Source organism: Peromyscus maniculatus, chromosome 9 (assembly GCF_049852395.1).
Source record: "Peromyscus maniculatus bairdii isolate BWxNUB_F1_BW_parent chromosome 9, HU_Pman_BW_mat_3.1, whole genome shotgun sequence".
NCBI lineage: Eukaryota > Metazoa > Chordata > Mammalia > Rodentia > Cricetidae > Peromyscus > Peromyscus maniculatus.
In genome coordinates, this window is record NC_134860.1 from 1,371,758 (window position 1) to 1,394,288 (window position 22,531).

At 44.6% G+C, this 22,531-nt stretch overlaps 1 protein-coding gene across 17 annotated transcripts in view; it reads left to right on the forward strand.

Moving 5' to 3' along the window:
• The first annotated feature begins 203 nt into the window (after positions 1-203).
• The window catches only part of Erc2 (ELKS/RAB6-interacting/CAST family member 2), a 905,605-nt gene continuing 883,277 nt past the window's right edge, over positions 204-22,531 (forward strand). For 6 of the 17 annotated variants that reach the window (XR_013042143.1, XM_076544121.1, XM_042284491.2 and 3 more), the window contains exon 1: positions 204-370. The gene's annotated coding sequence lies outside the window, so the exon portion shown is untranslated. Of the gene's footprint in view, positions 371-1,418; positions 1,502-7,065; positions 7,137-22,531 lie in introns of those variants that run through there. The other 11 variants (XR_013042144.1, XM_076544122.1, XM_076544123.1 and 8 more) reach the window with 4 other exon arrangements.

Genomic DNA, 22,531 nt, shown 5'->3' on the forward strand with positions numbered 1-22,531 from the left:
AGGCGCTGCGGAGCGGCGCGCACTCGACTCTCTGCTGCCCCCCGCGGAGGTGCCCAGGCCCCAGCCGCGGCCCCTCTGGGCTCCTCGGGAATGCTGGGAATGTGAGTCAGGGCCTGGGCGAGCGGCCGTGAGCGCGCGTGTCGGGACTGCGGCGGGCGCCGCCCCCTCGGCCCCGCCCGGCCCGGCCCCGGCGCTCCGCGCTGGCCGCGCTCCCCTCCACCTCCCCGCCACCTCCCCGCGCTGCCCGCGCTCCCAGCGCTCCGCCGTCTCGCGCTCCTGGTCGCTCCGGCTCCTCCCGGCCGCCCGGAGCCGCGGCCACGCGAGGTTGTAAAAATCCATGTGGGACCGCGCCGGGGCGAGCATCGCTAAGGTGAGACGCCGACGCCGGGGCCCGGCTCCCTCGTGCGGGTCCCCGCCGCTCGTGGGCAGCTGCAATGCGTTATCGGGGGAGCCGGAGGGGAGACGCAGCCGCCTCCTCGGGGCTCTCTCGGGCGGGGGAAGGGATGGGGCGGCCTAAGGGCGGATTTGCCTCGGTGTCTAAACCCCCGGATTGGAACAAGTGCACAGTTCCTCTGGCGCCCGCCCGGGCGGCCCGGGCCACCTCCTGCGGTCCCTCTCCCGTAGCCACCCTCACTGTCTGTCCTCGCCCTTCTTTTCTGCAGACCCCCACCCCCCGCGCCTGGCTGCCGTCTTGCGGGGAGGGGTGGGGTGCTCGCAAGGGCGGGGGTCTCGCTGAACCCCAAGCTGAATAAAGTGGAGAACAGAGAAACCCCAGCCCCGGGGGTTGTGAGCCTAGCTGTCTGGGTGGGCTCCGGGAGGATGGTGGGGACGCAGGTTAAAAAACGAGAAATCCATGCCTGGGAAAATGAAGATGATTTACTGGGGAGGGGTAGGAGGTGGTGTATGAAAAAGAATATGATGTGAAATTAAACAGCATTCCTACCTTCTCTCTCCTCATCTCCTAATTATACAAGGGCTACTTACAAGGAGGTACCTTAAAAAAATTATTATTATTACTGTCCGAGCCTTTTAAAGATCATTTTTAGGACAGTGAGGAATTAGGGCTCCTTTGCTGTGTGATAATAAAATAGTACCCGTAAACTCTCCTCTGTTCGGCCCTACCTAATTTATTTTGTAGTTAGGGGTCCTTTTCCTCGTCGCCAGAGGGAGGGTCCGCTCTGTTAGGAGAAGATCAATTTTAGGCGGCTACCTGCCTTTGCTGGATGAAAGACAATTTACTCCTGGAGCGGTGAATTGTCAGCTCTCTCCATGACTGACAGCCACACCTGCCACTTATGTGGGTCGAACGGGACCGGTGGAACCCCAAGAGCCAATCAATGCTCGGGAGAGGAGGGCTGCTCCCACTTGTCTTGGTTAGTTTCCTGGTTGGCTCTTTAAATCAGTGGTTTTACTTAACCATTGGTTTCCACCTGGTAGGAGCTCCAGCTGTGAGAAGCAGAGCCGCGGGAAGCAAACTCCTCGGAAATGGGCTTAGAAGCAAGTAGGTTCGACCTGTGGTCTCTTGCCTTCCCCGACCGCCACTAGTTGTAGCTGGGAATGCTGAGGTCGTTGGCTTAAACATGCAATGAATCTGTGTAAAGAAAGAAACGGACGTGGGGTGCTGGGGTGGCTGAGGTGGTTGGCAGAATCTACCTTTCCCCCAGAATTGCAGTCTTCTTTATAGGAGATGCATTTACTGTGGAGCTAGCGGAGAGAAGGGTGTGGCACTCTGTCTCCTCTGGTCACCCTACCCTTGTCCTTGTGAACTCACACTGTTTCTGGGTGTGTAGTTTGGTCCTTAAATCAGGTCTGGTGGGCTCAGGAGATGTTTTTGAAGCAGAGAAGCGTGCTTGACCAGTGTTCACGCGAATAGAAAGGGTTCTTTGAGATTGGACGGTCTAACTCAACTCATGTTGAGTTAGTGTTAGCAGTGAGGGCTGCCTGGTTCTCCTTGGTGGGGTGTCAGTTAGGATGGGGGTGGCGGTGAGGTAAAGGACTTTACCTTCTCATGCGAGGCATCTTGTTGGTTTGCTTCTGAACTCTAATAAAAGCCTTTGACATTTTCGGAGGAAGGAGGTATGGCTTGTGAGACTTGGATGGATAAATCAGGGATGAAGGACCAGGTCTTCTTAACTTTGTTCTAGTGAAAGGCTGATTTTGAGGACCTTTCTCCCCGAATTCATTAGAAAACAGTGTGTTGCACCCAGGGAGATGTCACCTTATTGGGAGCTGGACCTGGATGTGAACATGATGCTGCGGATTCAGCTTTATATGAGCCAATTGTGAACTGGCCTGTGCTGGTTAGGACAGTGGATGCCAGGTGTGTCAAGAGGTATTGTTACTGTTGCTGTAGTCGTGGTGCTTATTCTTATTCTAAACTTAGCAGAGCCCATATGAGGTGGGTGCTGCTCTTTCCCCCAAATTAGACTTGTGGAGACTAATGGAATTAGGTATATTGCCACTCTATACCGTCATGGTAAGTCCTTTTGTTTGACCCAGAGCCTGTGTGACCTTGCCGTGGCCTTGAATTCAGATTTTGATCGTGTGGTCTGCACAAGTCCAGTGTGAAGCAGGGACTCCCCAGTGTACAGAGAGCCCACCCTGTGAAGAGCTCACTGTGATGTTAATGGTCCTTATGCCTGCCTGCCTGCTTGCCCAGTTGTCTGAAGTGGCTTGCTTTTGCCAGTAGGCAAATTTAACAACTTTGTGTATTGTGTGCTTCTAATAGAGCATTTTTGGTCAATTAGTTCTAAACTTGATGATGATGATGATTTAAAAGAAAGTAAAACAATTCATGCTCTTTTATTTTTCTTGATACCTCAAATTTCCAGTTTAAGTGTGTCTTGGTTGAGTAAATGCTTTTAACATCAGTCAGTTGGTTTCCTGCATCCCCAGGGATTAGAGTTTCATCTTTCTTTCACTTGCAAGAAAATATCTGTTCATTAGTGACTAAATATACTTACACTTTAAATTATCCTTTTAAAATTCTCTCTCTCTCTCTCTCTCTCTCTCTCTCTCTCTCTCTCTCTCTCTCTCACACACACACACACACACACACACACACACACACAGACTTAGGTTCCATGAGCGCCATCCCTGGTGACACTTAATGGTGGAGGTTTACCAGAGCAGGTATTGTGAACGATGAGGGAGGTGGGCCGTGCTGCTCACAGATTCGCCTTGGTGGACAGGCTCTGACTCTGGTTAGGTTGGCTCTGTCCAGTCTTTGTTTTACCTGTTTCCTAGACTATCTGCCAGCTTTTTAAAAGCAGCCCACCTGTCACCATTGCCCATCACATGGGGTACCTCTTGCCGGCTACTAGTTTAGTTTCAGTGACATTTATACAGTTCTTCGGTAGTTTTTTTTTTTTTTTTTCTTCTTCAGGTTTCCTTGTTTTATAAGGCAGTGGAACAAACAGGAAGCGGAAAAGCACCAGTCTTGCAAGTTTATGACGGTTGGTTCCAAGATAGAAGTCACTGGCTGCAGCCAGAGAGTCTTCAGTCTGCTCTCTTTTAGATGAAGGAAAGGGACAAAAGTAAAGGAGCAGGTCAGAAATGCCAACATATTCCAAATGATCGTGTTGTATCACTCAGTTCCCTGTTCTATAGCAACAGGTTTTCATTTGCACACTCACGAGCCCAGGCTAACCCAGGCTCTGCTTCTGGGAGCACCTTGACTGTGAGCTGTAGGCTGAGTTCTAGTGTGTTCCACGTGTGTTCCGGGGCCCAGGATGAAGGGGTAGCAGTTACCTGTGGTTTGCTCTTGCTATGACAAATTCAGTCCAGCATCTAGGCAAACCACATAAGCAAATGTGACTTCCACAGACACCCTTTCTTGGACAAAGGAGTTGCATGGGGAATCCAACCTTGGTGGTAGATTGCCTGTGGTAGGGGAAGGAAGGCTCAAAGAACTACATCTCTGCTTCCATGTGGGTTCAAAGTATGGAGAATTTTACAATTATCACTCCTTTCTTCCTTCCTTCCCTCCTCCCTTCCTCCCTCTCTCCCTCCCTCCCTCCCTCCCTCCCTGCATCCTTCTACCCCTCCCTTCCTCCTTTTTGTGATTTTGAGACAGGGTCTTATTGTGTAGTTCTGGCTGTCCTGGAACTCACTTTGTACATCAGGCTGGTCTCCAACTCACAGAGATCTGCCTGGTTCTGCCTCCTGAGTGCTGGAATTAAAGGTGTGTGCTACCACACCTGGCAAAAATTACTACTTATTCGTGCATTTTTTTCCTTTTCATTCTTTTTCTTTTGGTGTGTGAGTGTGTGTGTGTGTGTGTGTGTGTGTGTGTGTGTGTGTGTGTGTGTGTGTGTGTGGTATTTGAATGTGTGCCCATATGTGGATATATAGAGGCCAGAGGAGAAGGCTGGGTGTTCTATACTATTATTCCCTTGAGAGCGCCCTCTCCACTCCTCACTCCATAGTGTGTGCCGGGATTAAAGGCACAGGCCATTCCCAGCTTTTACATGTGTGCTGGGATCTGAAGTTTGGTCCTCATGCTTATTTGCTCTTACCCACTGAGCCGTCTCCCCAGCCCCATCTCATGCTTGGAGAATGCAGTCTTTAACCTGTTATCCTCATCTCTCTCTCTCTCTCTCTCTCTCTCTCTCTCTCTCTCTCTCTCTCTCTCTCTCTCTCTCTCACACACACACACACACACACACGTTTAACCTTTGTGTTTTGGAATGTACCATATTTGACTCTAGAAGGCTGATGGTCACAGCAGGTGTATGTACACATGTGTAACTTTAATTATTAGGACACTAGTTTTGTTTTTAGTATTCTGTGACATAATTGTTAATGCAGTGGGGTGGGCCAGGGTTGGGGAGATGGCATTTTGGAACTTACTGTTAGGAGTAGGTGGTAGGGAAAGAGTTCTTGGATGAAATGCTGTTTTCTTCGATTTGCAGGGAGGGAATTAGAGCTACAGCTAGAGCAGTAGATACTTGTGGTTTGAATGAGAACCCCCCTCCCACCTCTGCAGGCTTGTGTATTTGAATGCTTGGTCCACAGTTTGTGAAACTGTTTGGGAAGGATTAGGAGGTGTGGCCTTGTTGGAGGAGCTGTGTCTCTGAGGGGGCATGTTGAGGTTTCCAAAGCCCACACCATTCCCATGAACTCTCTCTGTGCCCACAGCCCAGGGATCTGAATGTAACCTCTTAGTTCCTTCTCCGAATTTTTTTTTCGAATTTTTTTTTTTTTTCCCGAGACAGGGTTTCTCTGTGTAGCTTTGCACCTTTCCTGGAACTCCCTTGGTAGCCCAGGCTGGCCTCGAACTCACAGAGATCCGCCTGGCTCTGCCTCCTGAGTGCTGGGATTAAAGGCGTGCGCCACCACCGCCTGGCTAGTTCCTTCTCTAACACCATATCTTCCTGCCTGCTGCCATGTTCCTCATGATGGCCATGGACTCTCTATTCCTCTAGAACCATGAGCCCCAAATTAAATGCTTTCTTTTAAAAGTTGCCTTGCTCACAATGTTTTGTCACAGTAATAGAAATGTAGCTAAGACAATTTTGTAGGGATATGAGGGGCACTTCTAGATAGAACCAAGTTACTCCATTTAGCCAGAAAGCAAGTAAGATGAACAGCAAGGACAACTGTATTAGCAGTAGTTTTTTTATAGCCTAACCTTTTTGTTTTCATGATATAACCTTACTGTTTAGCTTAGGCTGGCCTGGAACTTGGCAATTCTCCTTCTTCAGCTTCCTAAGTGCTGGGATTATAGGTGAGTGTCAGCACATCCAGCTGTAGTATAACTTTTATCAAGTAACTGTGTGCTAGGTACTTTGCATTCATAGCACTAATTTACTATTAGAGTGGACCTGGTTGGTTGCCTATCCAATCTTCACCCCACTCCTGCTTTTTTAACTAAACCCAGTTTTGACATAAACATATGCCTATTTTAACCTCCCAGACTCTCTTGCATCATAGAGAAGACATGAGACAGAGGTCTAATAATGATGGAAGTAGAAATTATTGGGTGGGGGTTTTCCAGAAAGCTTAAAAAAGAGGGCTCACATGGTTGGTCCTCTCCAGTAGCTTTTGACACTCTGTTCTGCTGCTGGGAACATAGGCATAATACCTGGATAGGCCAAGCCAACTGTAACACTGAAGCTGGACCGTGTCTTCACCATAGCAAAGCTGTGCTGTGTTAGTCTTGTGTTTAAGCTCTAGCTCAGCGAAACAAAACAAAAGGAAATATAACTAATGACAGAATCGGAACCTGGAAGGATTTTAGCTCTGATGGCCTACCCTGTCTTTCACTACTGGGCTTTGTTTTGAGACAGGGTCTCCTGTTGTCCTGGCTGGCCTTGCATTCTTGATAAACTGTCTCTGTCTCCCAAGTGCTGAGTGCCAACACACCTGCCTCCTGTACTTCTCACTGAATAAAGCAAAAGAACTGCTTTATCTGCAAGACATTACTGGTGTGGAACATTGCTTTAACTATGTAAAGATATGTTATATTTGTTTATGTTGTGGAACATTGCTTTAACTATGTAAAGATATGTTATGTTTGTTTATGTTGTAGACTATTGCTTTAACTATGTAAAGGCGTCTTACATTTGTTTATGCTGCATTTGTTTAACTATGTAAAGATGGGTTGCTGTTTCACCTTGCCTGCTTAAGGCACCTGATTGGTGTAATCAAAAGCTAAATGGCCAATAGCCAGGCAGGAGAGGGATAGGCGGGGCTGGTAGGCAGAGAGAATAAGTAGGACAGGGAAGAGAGAACGAGGGAGAAAGAGAGGAAGACACCCCGGGCCAGCCAGTCCGGCATTTGCCAGCCATGGATCGAGCAGGGAAGTAGGACATACAGAATGAAAGGAAGGTAAAAAGCCCGAGACAAAATGTAGATGAAGAGAAACGGTTAATTTAAGTTGTAAGAGCCAGTGGGAGAAGCATAAGATACGGCCGAGCATTTGTAACTCATAATAAGTCTCCATGTCATGATTTTGGGGCTGGTTGGTGGCCCCAAAGAAAGCCTGCTACACATATTGCAGCCCAACATAATCATCTTTGATGTGTATTTTCTTAAAGGTTCCTCAAAGCAGACACTACCATATTTATTTTGCAGATGGAAGGAAGCATTAAAGCTCTGAGACATTAAGGAACTTGCCCAAGATCACAGAACTAGTAAGTAGTGGGAGTGGAGTTCAAAACAGTATCATTTTGACTTTTAGGCTCATCTTGTCTTTAGCTGGACAGGATAAAGAGCCATAGAAATAAAATTGGAAAAGTAGGGTTCAACTAAGATTGAGTAGGCAGCTTAGTTCTAGATTGAAGATGAGGTTGGGAGTCAAGGATTGGGTCTGTGACATTCAGTGTTAGTGTGAATGAGGGCAGGGGGGAAGCTGGGCACAGAACAGACCTCAGGGATGTGGGATAAGAATGTGATTGGACCACTGTAAGTCCTGGTGTTCTGTTAACCTACAATCTTCTGAGAACAAAGCCAAAGCTTCCTGAAGGTTAGTATTAGCTTCTATTGATGGCCTCACATTAGCCAGGAAGCAAGGAATGAGTAATGTAAGAATTACTAATGGGATGTGAATCATTGTTCAGGGCTGTAGGGTGGAGGTTTCTGCTCATTGTCAGAACCATTTACGGAGCCCTTGATGACCTTGTCCGATGTGATTTTTGTCTTGTCCTGGCTTCATTGTGGTAAAGAACAAAGTCAGAGACGCTGTAATGGTGCTTCCAAGCCCGCCAATGGACCTTTTCCTTCCCGTCACCTGTTAGACATTCTAGAGCTTTTATGGGAGGGGCTACTTGGACTTTCCAGTCTTAGCCTTTGCCTCTCCTCTCTTTTTTAAATCTGTACAAGAATTTGTTTTATGCTAGATATTTTTCAGTTGCATAAGCTTTTCCCCTCTTAAGTAACATTTAGCTGGATCCCACTAAAGAGTTTATAGGAAAAAGAAGAATTTCTCTAAGAACTCCAGAGTTGAGGTTTATGTTGTCTGAGGTGTTTTTGTGGTAAGGTCTCTGCTCTAAAATGACAGCTGCATACTGTCTTAGGGTCAAGGTTGTGTGACTCTTGTAGCTGTCCAGCTGTTTTGTTTATGTACTCTGCAGTAAATGCATATTAGGAGGCTTCTTGGGCCTTGATATCTGTAGTGTAGACTTTAACTGTCCCCATAACCACCTAGTCTCTCTTTTTAGGCTTGCATTAGAAGTGACTTGTATCACTTTTGTGGTAGAACATTAAATGTGAGGTGTAAGACCATCCAGAGCTACCTTCCATGGTGTGATGGACACAGAAGCACAGGGCCTCTTTGAGACTGGGGTCCCAGTCACTCAATGAATGAAGCGTCTACTCAGCTGGGGTTGGATGTGTACTTACTGTAAAGGATAGACAAACCTCGGCTGTTGAAGCCATGAAGATTTCGTCTCTTAGCTCTTCTGCTGAACTTGTTACTTTTTGGGGTTATCTTTAGGATTAACCTGATGTCTGTCCAGCTTGTCCTCACGTTGTACTTAGGAAAGTCATGGGCAGGCATTCACATTAGCTGTCCATGTACGTCGCTGTCAAATGAATCATTTGAATGGGAATACTCATACTCACTAACACTTATTGTCATGCTTACAAAAAGGCTGAAAATGCTTGTGTGTGGTGCTTTGTTTTTAAGAAAAAGCTGTTGGTGCCCTGTCACCTGTCCAAGCAGCTTTACTTCTGTGGCCTGGAGAAAAATCGTGACTATCAGCCATCCCACCATGGCGGCTATTAACGAAGGAGGTATTTGTTCACTTGTGAATTAACTGTGGAACGTCTGTCTTCCTTGTGATTGGCACGGGTGCTCAGAGGTGAGCCACAGGTAGTTCCTCCTGTTGTGAGTCAGGGTTAAGTTTGTTCTGTTCAACAAAAGGCACGGGCTTTTGAGTGTCTACTGTGCTAAGTGCTATCTGTCACTCATTTTATATTGCCATAAAGTTAGGTACATGTCTACCTTTTTTTCCCCCCCGAGACAGGGTTTCTCTGTGTAGCTTTGCGCCTTTCCTGGGACTCACTTGGTAGCCCAGGCTGGCCTCAAACTCACAGAGATCTGCCTGGCTCTGCCTCCCCGAGTGCTGGGATTAAAGGCGTGCGCCACCACCACCCGGCTGTGTTTCCTGTTTTATAGATAAGGCAACTGAGATCCAAAGAATTTGTTAAGCGCCATCAAGGAAGAAATATTTGCCTTTTGGCTGTATTCCTCAGGACCTAGGGGAAGGTTTTCCACACAGTAGACCTTCATTAACTATTTAGTAGATGGATTGAAGGAACACTTGAGCTCAAACAGCCAGATGTAGACCCACATCTGCTTGACCCTCAAGGCTACCTGAGTATTACAGTAGGAGCAGCGACTCCCTATACCTGCAAGAGAAGCAATTACTAAGTCCCACAGCATCAATGCCAAACAGCGGACAGGGCTGGGCTGTCACAGGGCTGAGGCTTCCGTCTGGTTTCCCACAGGTGGGGAAGCCCCACACTGCTACCTCACTGGCTTAACTGAGATATAATGGGCACCTTTCTCCTGGGCTGGTTCAGTTTCTTCCCTGGCTGAATTCCCTTAGCACTCCACTGCCTGATTCCCAGGACTGCGACCTCAGTGTCATGAGCATCCCCTCCCCGCTTGCATCTTTGAGATCTGTTGCTTCCGAGTTCTATTCCTCTGCTCTTGGACCTGCATTGCCTCTGCCAGGAAGAGTTCATCTTGGTTTGAGCCCAGGAGATCTCTGCTTGCTGGCACCTCCTGGGCACTCAGCAAAATTAAAAAGGGGTGAGGGGGGGGGAGAATGAGAGAGAGAGAGAGAGAGAGAGAGAGAGAGAGAGAGAGAGAGAGAGAGAGAGAGAGAGAGGAAGGCAGCCAGCCCTTTCAGGAAAGAACTGATCATTCATTTCCTGGAAGTCAATGATGAGATTACAGACCCCACTGGGTGAATGTAGGTTAAAAAGCCATCTCTGGGATATGCTTGGGGATGAACAAATGTGCCTGTGCGTACACGTTTTTGCATGTGTGTAGGCACACATCTGTGTGGGTGCACATGCATGTGTTTGCGTGTGGAAGCCAGAGGTTGATGTTGGGAGTGACCCGCCATTGTTCTTCCACCTCATTCACTGAAGCAGAGTTTCTCTTTAAACCCGGAGCTCACTGAAATGGCTACTCCTAATAGTCACCTTGCTCTGGGGATCCCCTGTTCTGACTTCTGAGGCCAGAATTACTGGCAGGAGGCTGTGTCTCCCCCGCAATTGTGTGGGTTTCTGGGAATGCGAACTTCTGTCTCTTATATGGTGAGCACTTTACCTGATGAGCCATCTCCCCAGACCTTCCTGAACTTTCACGTGTGTGTGTGTGTGTGTGTGTGTGTGTGTGTGTGTGTGTGTGTCGTGTGTGTGTGTGTATCACCTCTATTCTTGCCTTCCTGCTCCTCCCCCTGCCCCCTCACACAGTTTTGAGTATGAATGAACTGCAGGCAGCAGCGTGCATTCCATCAAATGCCTGAGGAGCCAACTGAATTTAAGGTAGCTCCTGAGTGGGTCAGAAGACAAGAGCTTGAATGGGAACTGAGCAGTGTGACTGTTCTGTAAGAATACGCTCAGGTCCTTAGGCAAACTCTGAGAGACATTTCTGCTAAAATGGCATGACTAATTATAGCAAGAAAGAGCAGAGTTTCATCAGAAACTAAACCTTGCTGTAACTCTGCAGATATTGGTTCTTAGGCAGTGAATTTCACTGTAACACTGTGGATGTGGTCAGGGTGGGAGTCCATCCTCTGGGCACCTGCAGGGATGGAAGGTTCTCTGGAGTCCTTGGAACTGCTCAGAGGGTGGAAGCCTGTTCTCTGGAGGTGTAGAGTTGGGCAACACTGTAAGATGTGAGGTTGGGCTGGACCTGTGACCCCTCATTATTTTTCTCAGTGGAACTGGCAGGCATTACAGTCCTATCATGATGTTCTTTGCCTGTTGAAGGCAGGCTTGCCACATTGCCTTCCTGCTACCTGTCATGACCTTGAAGAGCAAGGCCTGGCATCCACCTGGAGCAGAGCTGTGGACTCTTTTTCCCATTTGCTCTTAGGAGATGGTTTCTGATTTTGCCTGATGGTATGCTTTCTTCCCTCTAGGCTATACGTTTCCCTCCTGACTCTTCCTTCTTTCCCAGTCTGGTACCTCCTCCTGCTTGTTCCCGAGCCTCTCCCTAGGGGAGCAGGAGGTTGGGTGGTGAATGGGATGATGGCTTCACATTCCTGAGGGCTCTGTGAGGACAAGGCCTCTTTGATGCCGGGCAGACATAAAGGCAACAGGGTTTTGGTGACCGCTCTTCATGCTTGTGGGACATGGAGCAGTTAGCAGGGACTGACACACAAGGGGAATTATGGCCATTTTTGTTAAGGATGAAAAAGAATTGTTATTTTTATATACAGGCTTCAGATATACTGATGACCCACCTTGAATTTACAACACTATTCTAAGAGTTGCTTAGAATAACTTCAGAGCAGATTCTTTTAGCTACAGAAATGTTACACTGGCCTGGGGTCCAGAGACCTGAGTGCACACCCCTTTGTGTGCTTGCCATTAATCTCCTTATATGGGATCTCTGTCTCTCATCACTTAGGCCAACTTATTTTATGCGTTTCATGTAAGATACATACACACATGCATGCATTTGTATGCACACATTTGTTCATGCATGCGGACTTTTAACTAAATAACTATCATTTGTCTGCAATGTCAACCTTGGGCACAAAAATAGCATATGTTCTCTTATGATAGATTTTATTAACGAGGAACTAAACCATTGTATTATATAGTGGCTGTATGTCGGTGTATTCGCCTGATGGGTCTCTTCTGGGCACGAGGAGGACTGTAACCAGAGCAGGTAATGTGGGGGCTTGAGTGTTAAGAGTGTCTAGTGGTAGCACAGAGAGGTGAGTGAGTAGGCAATAGAGGCAGGTGCTCCTCTGGGGAGCAATTGGCCTGCCACAGAGGACTTCGAAGGTTCATGGAGAAGGATGAAGGAAGGGTTCCTTAAAAGGGTGACACCCAAGGTGTCATGGAGGGCAGGTGGGAGAGCTGCAGTAGAGAGAACTTGGATTTTGGTGGTACAGATAACAGATGAGTAGTATGGGCCTCGGTCCAAAGGTGAGAAAATGGGCGATTTGGGGCTTGGTGAGGTGGCCATAGGTGGGCCTGTCGAGCCAGTATTTTTGGCAGAGTGTGTGGTGTGGTGGGAGAGCTTGAGAGGATGATCAGACACAAGGACCCCGTGAGCCCTGAAGACGCTAGTGCTGAGCTTCACTTTCGAGGACTTGGGTACAGGATTGACATAGAGACTCTGTTTTTTTTCCTGTACTAAGGATTGAACCCCAGACCTTGACTTGTGGGAGTGATTTGGGGCTTGGTTTGGTTCCAAGGAGCCTGAAACTGGAGAGAGGATGGCAGGATGACCTGGAGAACTATGGGAAGGTTGGATATGGCCTTAGAAATGCTGGCAGTGCCTACTGGAACCTCATTTACTAACCATGCTTTTTGTAGCCTTGCTCATGTTCAAAGACTGTCTTTTTTTCAGGTGAGGATGCTCCTTACCAAAGACCTGCAGTGGAATTCCACACCACTTGGAGGTTTTGATGAACCTCTTTAAATGTCATCAAGGACCAAAATCTTATCAGTGAGATTTAAGTAGAGAATAGAATGTGGATCTTGTTTTAAAAACACAAAGGTCAGTGTTTGCAGTAAGTGGACAGAATCAGACTGAGCATTAGACTAATCAGGGGGAAGTCTGGGAATAATTTCTAGCATATAGCCTTGGAGAGTGGTGTGACAAAGTTCATGAATGGAAATGGTTTAGTTATCCTTTGAAATGCACACAGTTGGGAGTTAGAGGTAAGAACACTGTTGCATGTCCTGTGCATTCTGGCTCCCTTTAACTGATAAACTGCCTTTCACATACTTCTGAGCTTCTATTTAGGAACTGATGTTTTGAAATATTGTGTTGCAACTTTATCTGCTGAAAGCACCTGTATTTCAGGAGAGTCACCTGCAATATTTGTACAGTCACTTGACTTTCATGAATGTTGCCGCTATTGTATAGGGGTAAATGGAAAAATATAGGCAGCAAATGAAAGGCAGAAAGAGTGAACTTCATAATGTAACTGAGCAAAGACAGGGCCATTCCATATGCCCAGTGTGTAAGGTGCTTAGTCAAATGCTTTGGACTTGATTTGGTCAACTATACATAGTTGTGTGGAACAAGAAAAGGTTAAAAGTCTTACTGTGTATGAAATGTCAGAAAAAAAAAGTATTGAGTTATGCTAAAGAGAAAAATGCAAATAGTGTCTCCTTTCTTTTAAACATGTAAGTTTAGTCAGCATTTGTCTCAGTTTTCAGAAAAATACATATTCAGAAATGTATTTTCTATGAGATGGGGATGTAGCTCAGTTGACAATGTGCTTGTTAGCATCTGTAAGGATCTGCATTTAGTCCTGAGCACTGCATAAACCAGGTATGGTAGTGAATCCCTATTATTCCAGCATTCTAGAGGGGGAGGCAGGAGGATTAAAAGTTCAGGGTTATCCTCAGGTGCACATCAAGTTCAGAGCCAGCCTGAGATAGAAGAGGCTGTCTCTAGACATTAGACTATTCATTACTTGTTTGCATATTTATTTATTTATTTATTTATTTATTTATTTATTTATTTATTTATTTATTTATTTATTTATTTATTTATTTATTTATTGTGAGATTGAACCCAGAGCCTTGCATATACTAATCATAACCACTACTACTAAGATATTTATCCAGCCCTGGTCAGTCTTATTTAAGAGAGCAGGCCTGAGTTGTAATCTATTTTCAGACTTGCCCGGTGGCATAGGTGAATGTTCAGGAAAAACATTCTCCAGGTATTCTGGCAAACAAGTGGTACTTGGCAAAGGCTATACCTGGACAGAATGTCATGGTTCTAGGTTCATTTGTTAGATTGGAGCACTGTGGAGCTAGAAAAAGACAAAATATATCTTTATTGTTGTTAAGATGGCAAGTCAGATCCAGAGAGAGAAGGGCCTGGTCAACCTCCAGCCTCCTAATTCCCCAAGTCAGAAGGTGTTTTGGTGACCTGTTTGTCCTGGGCTTTCCGCTCGCTGTCTGGGGAGTCTCTCTAACTTTTGTGGGACTGGTTCCCTTTAGGCAAAGGTTTGGGTTGTTAGCATTTGAAATTCTAGTACCTTTAGTGCTTCTGGTATCTGTGTTCTAGCCGCTGTTAGAATTCATTCCATTTGAAGGCTGATTAGCATTCCACTGTATGTGTATACCACATTTGATTTACCCATTTGATGCATTGGGCTTGTTTCCACCTTTTGGCTAATATAAATAATTCTGCTCTATGCTTTGTGTTGGATGTCTTGGCGGGTGTTTAATTCCCTGGGACTTCTACTCTGTCTCCTACAGGGGAAGATTAGCTTCCCGAGGTTCAAAAGGAGCCCTCAGGCAGAGCTGCTGCTGGTGGCAGTGGGGATCCCCGGGGGCCTCTAAAATGTTCATTGCAGAGGAGAGATTGTAGCCTCAGCTCACAAGCTCCTGACCCAGTAAGTAGAGGAACTGGGATTTGGATCTTGCGTTCTTGGCCTCAAAGACCATGTTTCAACTCTTCTACGCTGAGCTGGTTTTAATTACAACACTACAGTCGCTAGGAAGATGAAAGAGATGTGGTTCCTGCCTCCAGTGAGCTGTGAGGGCTGAAATATCTACCCTGTGAAAGGCTGAAGTGAAACGGTGGCTTTGGGCGATTGGAAACTCTGTTGTAAGATGGGATCACAGCACATGCTTGGAGCGGGTTTCTCTTGCTTTTCTATGGTGACGACATTGCCCAGGACAGGCATAACTGGCCTCAGTATGGATCTAGGCTTTAGACATGTATTCATACTGGTACTGACTATCTGGATTCCGACCGAGTTCTCTTTCTCTACCTGATGATCACTTTTGCACTGTTAGTGCAACTCTGTCATAGCATACTAAGATGCACCCCACCCCCCTTGCAAATTTTAAGCAATTGCCTTCCCTTTATGTCCAAGCGTCAACAATAAGTATTTCTCGGGATACACTAATAAAGAAAACACACATGGAAACAGCAAAAATGGCTGGGTATATTCATCGGTGTCTGAAAAGACATAATTTAAAATTTCCATCTGTCTAGAGACCTAACATGAAATATTTTGTTCTGAAGGATGGCATTACCTTGCTTGGTAATGTAATAGAGAGAAGAAAAATGTGAGAGACTGCTGTTCCACATTTTAACCTCAATGTTATGTATTTTGTTTTAGCACTGTACTTACTTGCTGTCATGGGTGGTCTATGGTTCTGTTTCTGGTTGTCTTCACTGTAGGACTTGGGCTGGTGGGCTCGCTCTTGGAGAGTTATCCTCAGAATGAAGAGGAAACACAGTGATTTATCCTCAGGGTAGCTCCTAGTGTGGTTAGAGATGGCAAATGTCTCACTTGCCATTGGCTAAAACAAGTCACAAGTCCAAGCCAAGTGTCAATGGAGCAGAAAGATTTTCTTCCTATCAGAGGCAAACTGTAGGGATGGTGACTCTTTTGATGCATGCTACAGCTACCTGAAATTTTACTTTCATATATACACTTTTGAAAACTCTGTTGACCAATTCGTTTTCTTTAGACCCTTTAGTGCAAGGCTTTTACTATTGTTAATTCTATTTTACTCACAAGGAAGAAATATTGTACTAGAGGGTTGAATATGACATTCCAATATGTCTGTTGGTCAGAATTGATGATCATGATCCTACTTAGTATGCCTGGGTTCAGTTGAGTATTTCCACATCCTTAGATCTGAATGACCTACTTCATTTTGTAAAGTAGCCAGCATTACAGCTGAGGCTGCTCTACCATGTGAAGCTCCTTAACTTGCTCCCAGTTAAACAGACACTAAGTATGAGATCATGGATTCACATATAATGTATGTCGAATCTCTTAAGGTTTCTCAAACTTGGGCCGGCTCTCTTTGGAACAGAATTTCTTATAGAACCCCAGGATTGACTTAAATTATTATTATTATAGTAATACTTTAATTATATAAACATGAGGTTGGTGAGGTCATTTTTAAAGGTCTTATACTTTCAGAAAGCCCAAATCAATTTAGAAATTGAGTACTCTTCATATTAATAATTCAAATTAGCATCATTAACTTAACTGCATTAACTAAATTGCTGCTTGTAACTGGAATATGATGCTGATTATTGTAGGCGGGTTCTTTGGCAGTCAACTGGTCTACCCTGCTGTGCACTGGGTGATGACTCAATTCTCTCACAAATCTAACTTCTGTGAAACTTTGACTCATGCTGAGGAGCATGGCATCCTTTACCTTTTACCTAGTGGGAACACATCCTTTAGATTCCCAAGTCCATCTTCTTTCCTTTCTCATTGACTCACAGTGATTCCTTAGGCTACAAGGAGATACTCAAACTCAATGGGCCTGTATGTTGTGGTGAATATTCTCACGTTATATGTCTTCAGATCACTGAAATAAAGACAACTTTGAATTCTCAAGAGCTTTGCAGGGTCCTTACCAAATTGATTAAGGATCTGTCCCCTATATCCTACTCTGCCTAGTTCAAAGCATAGATTTTCTCCATCTGTTACTATAATTTCTTTCGGTGAGTTCTCTTAGAGTCCACATCTATCACTCGCAAGAGGCCTTCATCTATTCTAGGGTTTAAACAGCCTTGTATAACAATTAGAGTTGTTAATGTAAAGCCAAATAAAGGGGATGTGGCCTCATTTCTCATGGAGGGCCTCTGGCATTTTAGAAGCCGCATTCCAGATTTGTTCTTTAGAAATATTCAGTGAGTAGATTCCATCTATGTCTCTTAGTTTCTCTTTTCATTTTTTCAATTAGATAGAATTTATAAGCAAGAGATCCCATTCTGTTACTTGATGACTGAACATATGAACTCTCATTCACTGTAAATTCAGTTTTTCAAGGGATTTCTGAATCTAATTCAGCATTGTGCTCTGGATTTTCTTTAAAGGCTCAGGTGTAATTCCTTCATGAACATCAGCCATGTTACTGAGAGACTGTTCTCTTCTTTGTAGACGGAACAGATAGATGTATGCATACACAAGTACATAGATGTATGCATACACAAGTACACAGATGTATGCATACACAAGTACACAGATGTATGCATACACAAGTACACAGATGTATGCATACACAAGTACACAGATGTATGCATACACAAGTACACAGATGTATGCATACATGAGCACACAGATGAATGATCTGCTCTGAAATTTGCACATTTAAGGTATTCTCCACTTCCCGTTATTGATTGAATTCTTGTTGCTAAAATTTTCCTGTATATATATATATATATATATATATTCTCCTTTCTAGCAAGAAGCCATATAAACACTTGTGTTTATTTAAAAGCTATTTAAATGCTGTTGTCAATGAAGAAGCATTTTTGTATGATTGAGTGTCTGGGGGTGAGGGGATGGTCTAGATTTCTTCTACATTTCTGTCATTTTCTCTGGAACATCTGTCAGCGGATGGATTGAGGATTTTTTAGTGTAAGACCCAATAATTCCCGGCTCTATTTTTTGGTAAGTGTGCTATAGCTAAAGCTTTGCCACTTGACATTTCACGTTTGCAGATTAAAGGAGATGCACAGATGTTTTAAAACCAAATTTAAAAATCTTGGTTATTTCTTCAGTGCAACCAGTTTAATTTGTTCCATTGTGTGAGGCCATGGTTAATGTTATAATCAGCATATTGTACTAACTATAACAGTTACTTTAATTTTATTTAACATCTCATTGCTTTTACCTTTTAATGCTTGTTTTTTTTTTGTTATGCTTTGAATTTGTGGATTTAGCTATATGCTTTAAGAATATATTTCTTTAAAAAGTTTTTAGGTATTTTACATTTTAAATTTAATACTTTGGAATAATTTGATAGAGTTTAGAATTTAAACAGTGGGAATGGCTGGTGGGAAGAGCAGTTAACTAAAACTGGGGTGTATGGAACATTTACCTTGTGGTATGGGATAAAGTCAACCTTCTCGCTCAAGTACTTTGCTATAAAATATGAACCAAGGCAGCTGAACATGTAGTCATGCTAAATCTGCACATAGAAAATGGTAATTATGAATGAGTATGAGAGAGCTGAAGGGGAGAGTTGTGAGCCATGCACAGGCATGTGTCAGTTTCATAGAGAATTTTGGAAAATGATTGGAAAGCATTTATTTTTATTTATTTTTGCAATTTCAGCTATAGCAAGTTGGATTTTTTTAACCCCTAATTCATATTTTTGTAGCATTTAAAGATTAAACAGTTTATCATTGAGATTTCTGTGGATGTAGAGACATATAATGTTGTAGCTGCAGATTTTTCCTGTTTTAAGAAATAATGCATCTCTAACCGAGAGCTGTTTGCAATTGGTGCCTACTGGCAAAGAGAAAATCGATTTCCCAGTGGACTCTGGGTACAGCAGCCACATTCCAGGGCAGGCCAACACAAAATGAACTCCATGTTTTTTGTAGACTTTTTGTTTTTGCATTTTTCTGTCTTATTAGTCTTTCGCTTCTTTGTTTTGATTTTCGTTTTTGTGCCTAAAGAGAGGCAGGAGGGGAAGAGGGAGACAGTGTACTGGGTGGGTAGGTTCTGGAAGGAGTTTGGGGAGGGGGAAATATGATCAAAATATATTTTATGAAAAAATTTTAAGTAAAACTATGAAAGGTATTAATGCTAAGCCCATTGCTTCTGTATGTCTAGGAGAAAGAAAAGAGAACCCATCACTTGAAAAAAAATTAATTGGTGTTTGAAGCATTTTTAAATAGCAAGCTGAATTTGACCCAAGCTAGTCAGACAGGGCTAAACTTAATGAGTTGAGAGAATTCCAAGATAATTTTGAGGTTTTTAGTGCCCTTAGGCTTATTAAGGTTATCCAGGTCAGCTTTTATTGGATATTATCTGTGTGCTGGGCATTTTGCTAAATATATTTCTTGTATCATTTCATTTAATGCCCCCCCCCAATTCCTATGAGAAGTACTGCTGTCACCCCCAGCTTTGCAGCTGAAGGAAATGAAGGCCAGGCAAGGACCTGCTTGAGGGCACGTCAGGAAGTGAGACGGATATAGGTATGGATCCAGTCAGACCTGGTTTTGAGGCCTGACTTGAGACCTCTCTTTTGAAAACGCTGTGTCTTTCCCCGCTGGCCAGCATCACGGAATTGTCACCTATCATCCACGGAAGTGATTTCAATGTTATGATGAAGGGTCGTGGCACTGAAGTACCACTTCGATTCTTTCAGACATTCAAGGAATGGTTTACATAGCTCCTATGTCCTTAGACATGTGCAAGAAGGGCTACTGGGGGCCACTCTGGATCTTCTGTGACTGTGTTCCCCATGGGGGGAGGACTTCATAGGGACACATGCAGGTGTCTGCAGAGTCTGGTGTTCCAGAGTCCATTCCTATACCTACTGGCCAGTGACCTGCCTATATAGACAACGTGATGTGCCTCCAAGCCCTGACACCATTATGTCCATCTCTGCACTTAGGATTGCCAAGGGACACATGTTTGCAAGGTAATAGACATCAGCAGGTTAGAGCAGATGGGTCAAATCCAACTGCTGTCGGATTTTTTAAAAATCAGATTTTGCTGGAATGCAACCTTGCCCATTGGTTAGAATCATCTGTAGCTGCTTTGTGCTGAAATGACAGCCAGGCACATAGACCAAATGGCCCACAAAACCTCAACTACATCATCATTTGGTCTTTTACAGAAGAAGCCTCTCTCTACCTTGAATATAGCTAGGAATAGTCTAGTGTGCTAGCCGGCAGAATTCATATATGTGAGGCCCCTGGAGTATACTTGAACTATCGGTGAGGACAGAGGGTTTGGGGGTAGGTAGGTCCTTCCTTTTGCTACTGGATTTCGTTTAGAACTTGGAAGAGTAGACATTCTAATTCAGAATTAAAGCCCTGTCTCTCTGACCTTTACATTTGTCGAGGTAGGAAGACAGGGTGCTTTATTTGCCAGTTTGCCAGCTCAGTGTATACATTTGAAATGTATAGATATTGTCCTCAGGCCTGTATTACCCTCTGGAGTCTCCCAGTGTTAGACTGAATGTTAAAACTTGGGGTGCACAATAGGGGTTTATGTAGGAAGGAAGCAAGACCCTAAGAGATGGGGATGCAGTGTGAAATTTCAAGGAGTGGGAGTGGTTTGGGGACATGGGTGGACCGCTGGATGTGATGTGGACCATGTTCCAAGTCCTGATAGTGGCAGAGGTGACAGGTATGAGAACTATAAAATCAATCTGTGCAATTAAATTTACCTTTATAGAAGCCTGCAGTAGCACATGTCCATGGCTACACAGTGAGATGTTGTTGAAAAAAGAGTTAAGATGTAACTTTGTCATATGTATTATCCTTTAGGTTTATAAAAACAAATAAGACCAACTAACTATATTAAAAAAGAAGAAACGCCCACCAAAATTCTCATCCCCTATATCACTTGTCCAAATTAAGTTTTCAATGCTGGAACCTATCTGCCAGCTTAGCTAGACATTCCAGGTCCATTCACTAGGGAACACCCACCCCGACCCCCACATGTCCGTCTGTCCCTTTGCCTCCTCTCCTGGACTTACATTGCAAAGTGAAAGGGATACGGTCTAAGTCTCACATCCATAGGGTCTGGGGATGTGGCTCAAAGGGATTGACCTTGATGACAGGAAGCTATCAGGTGATGTGATCTAAATGATAACTGGGAAGGAGTCCCGTGAAGGGAACAGTATGTGTGTTGGCTGAGAGACAGGAAGGGACTTGATGCATTTGAACAACAGGAAGACCTGTTCAGAGATGGTAGAGGAGAGAGTCGCCAGAGGACCGGGAAAGAGATCCTGCAGGATGTTTGGTTTTATCTGTGCAGCACTGGGAAGCTTGGAAGTGTACTAAGTGGGTGGCGGAGATATTTTTGTGATTATAATTGTAACTTAACACAGTTTGGCTGATGTTTTGGAAATAGAGCAGAGGGTGTCAGATGGGAGGTGTCTCAGGAGGGCATGGGCTAGCTTCAACAGGAGGCCTGCTAGTGTAATAGGGTGGTGACAGCAGATGTGTGAACAAGGAGGTGGATTCAAGGGAGAATTTTAGAAAGGAGGTAGAATGGACTTCAGTAGGTGGTAAAGGAGAATGGATTCTTATTTAAAGTCTTTGATGTGGTAGAAGTAATCCAGCATTTTACTGCCCACGGGCCAGACGTGGAAAGAGGGAGTCAGGCAGACTATAAGGCCACAGGGAGCAGAGGGATAGGAAGAGCAGAGGGGCATGCCCTCTCCTGAAGGCGCTGCTGGTTGGCTCCAGTCTGTCATTGTCTTGGAGGGAAGCGAGCATGACAGTGTCAGACCTTCAGATTTTTCTTGTTTCCTTCCTTTTTTTTTTTTCTTTTTTCTGAGACAGGGTTTCTCTGTGTAGCTTTGCACCTTTCCTGGAACTCCCTTGGTAGCCCAGGCTGGCCTTGAACTCACAGAGATCCGCCTGGCTCTGCCTCCCGAGTGCTGGCATTAAAGGCGTGTGCCACCCTTCCTTCCTTTTTTGAGGAGAAACTGGAATCTGGATTTTAATATTAATTATCTATACCTTTCTGTGTTGGCAACTAGAAGCAAATCCTAAACAGCCCTGTGCCAACTATGCCCCACACATCTGCAGCAGCCCTGTCCTAGTCATGCTCCGCACATCTGCAGCAGCAGCAGCAGCAGCAGCCTGATGGGCAGTCACTTCTTGCTTGAGACTGTTCTCTACCATGTCCCCCTGTAGAAAGATTTTATTTTTGAATTAAATGTCATCGGTGACCCAGAATTTTAAAAAGTTGGAGAGGCTGATCAGAAAAAAAAGAGAAACAGATATTTTCAATTGTTTAAGTCTTAGGCGGTGTTGATGATCTCAGCTCACACGGTCTGTCAGCAGGGCTCAGGTGATGGGCTGAGGCTGAAATATGTGGAAATAAACTTAACCTAATTTAGAACAGATAGCAGGAAGTTCTTTTGTCTTAAAATAGAGCATTCCAGACTGTGATAGTCTGAGACACTTGAGGGAGGCAAGACTTAAGGCTCTTCCAGCCTTGTCCCCTGGGCTTCCAGTTGGAGAGTCCTCAAACCTTGTTAAGAGGGCGAGTGGATGAGTGCATATTTTATTTATGAATCCATAGGCAATTAGAGACAACATCCTCATAGTCCATAAAACCATCTGTTATTTCGCTTGACTCCCAAGCAGAACTTACCTGTGGACTTCAAATTTTGTTCATGAGGTGCTGTTAAAGTGGGAGGTGTTGTGCAGCTGATTTCTTTGGTGTCAGAGTTTCTCTTATGTCAGCAACTTTGTTTCAGTGCAGTTTGAGGTTATGAATAATTTATCCTATGTAGTGTTGTTTATTCAAATATACACAAGCAGGTATTTTAAAGTTTATTAGAAACTACCAAGAGACTCTATCTTGGCTCTGTAAGAGTATTTAACACAATAAGATCTTGCTGGTACCTT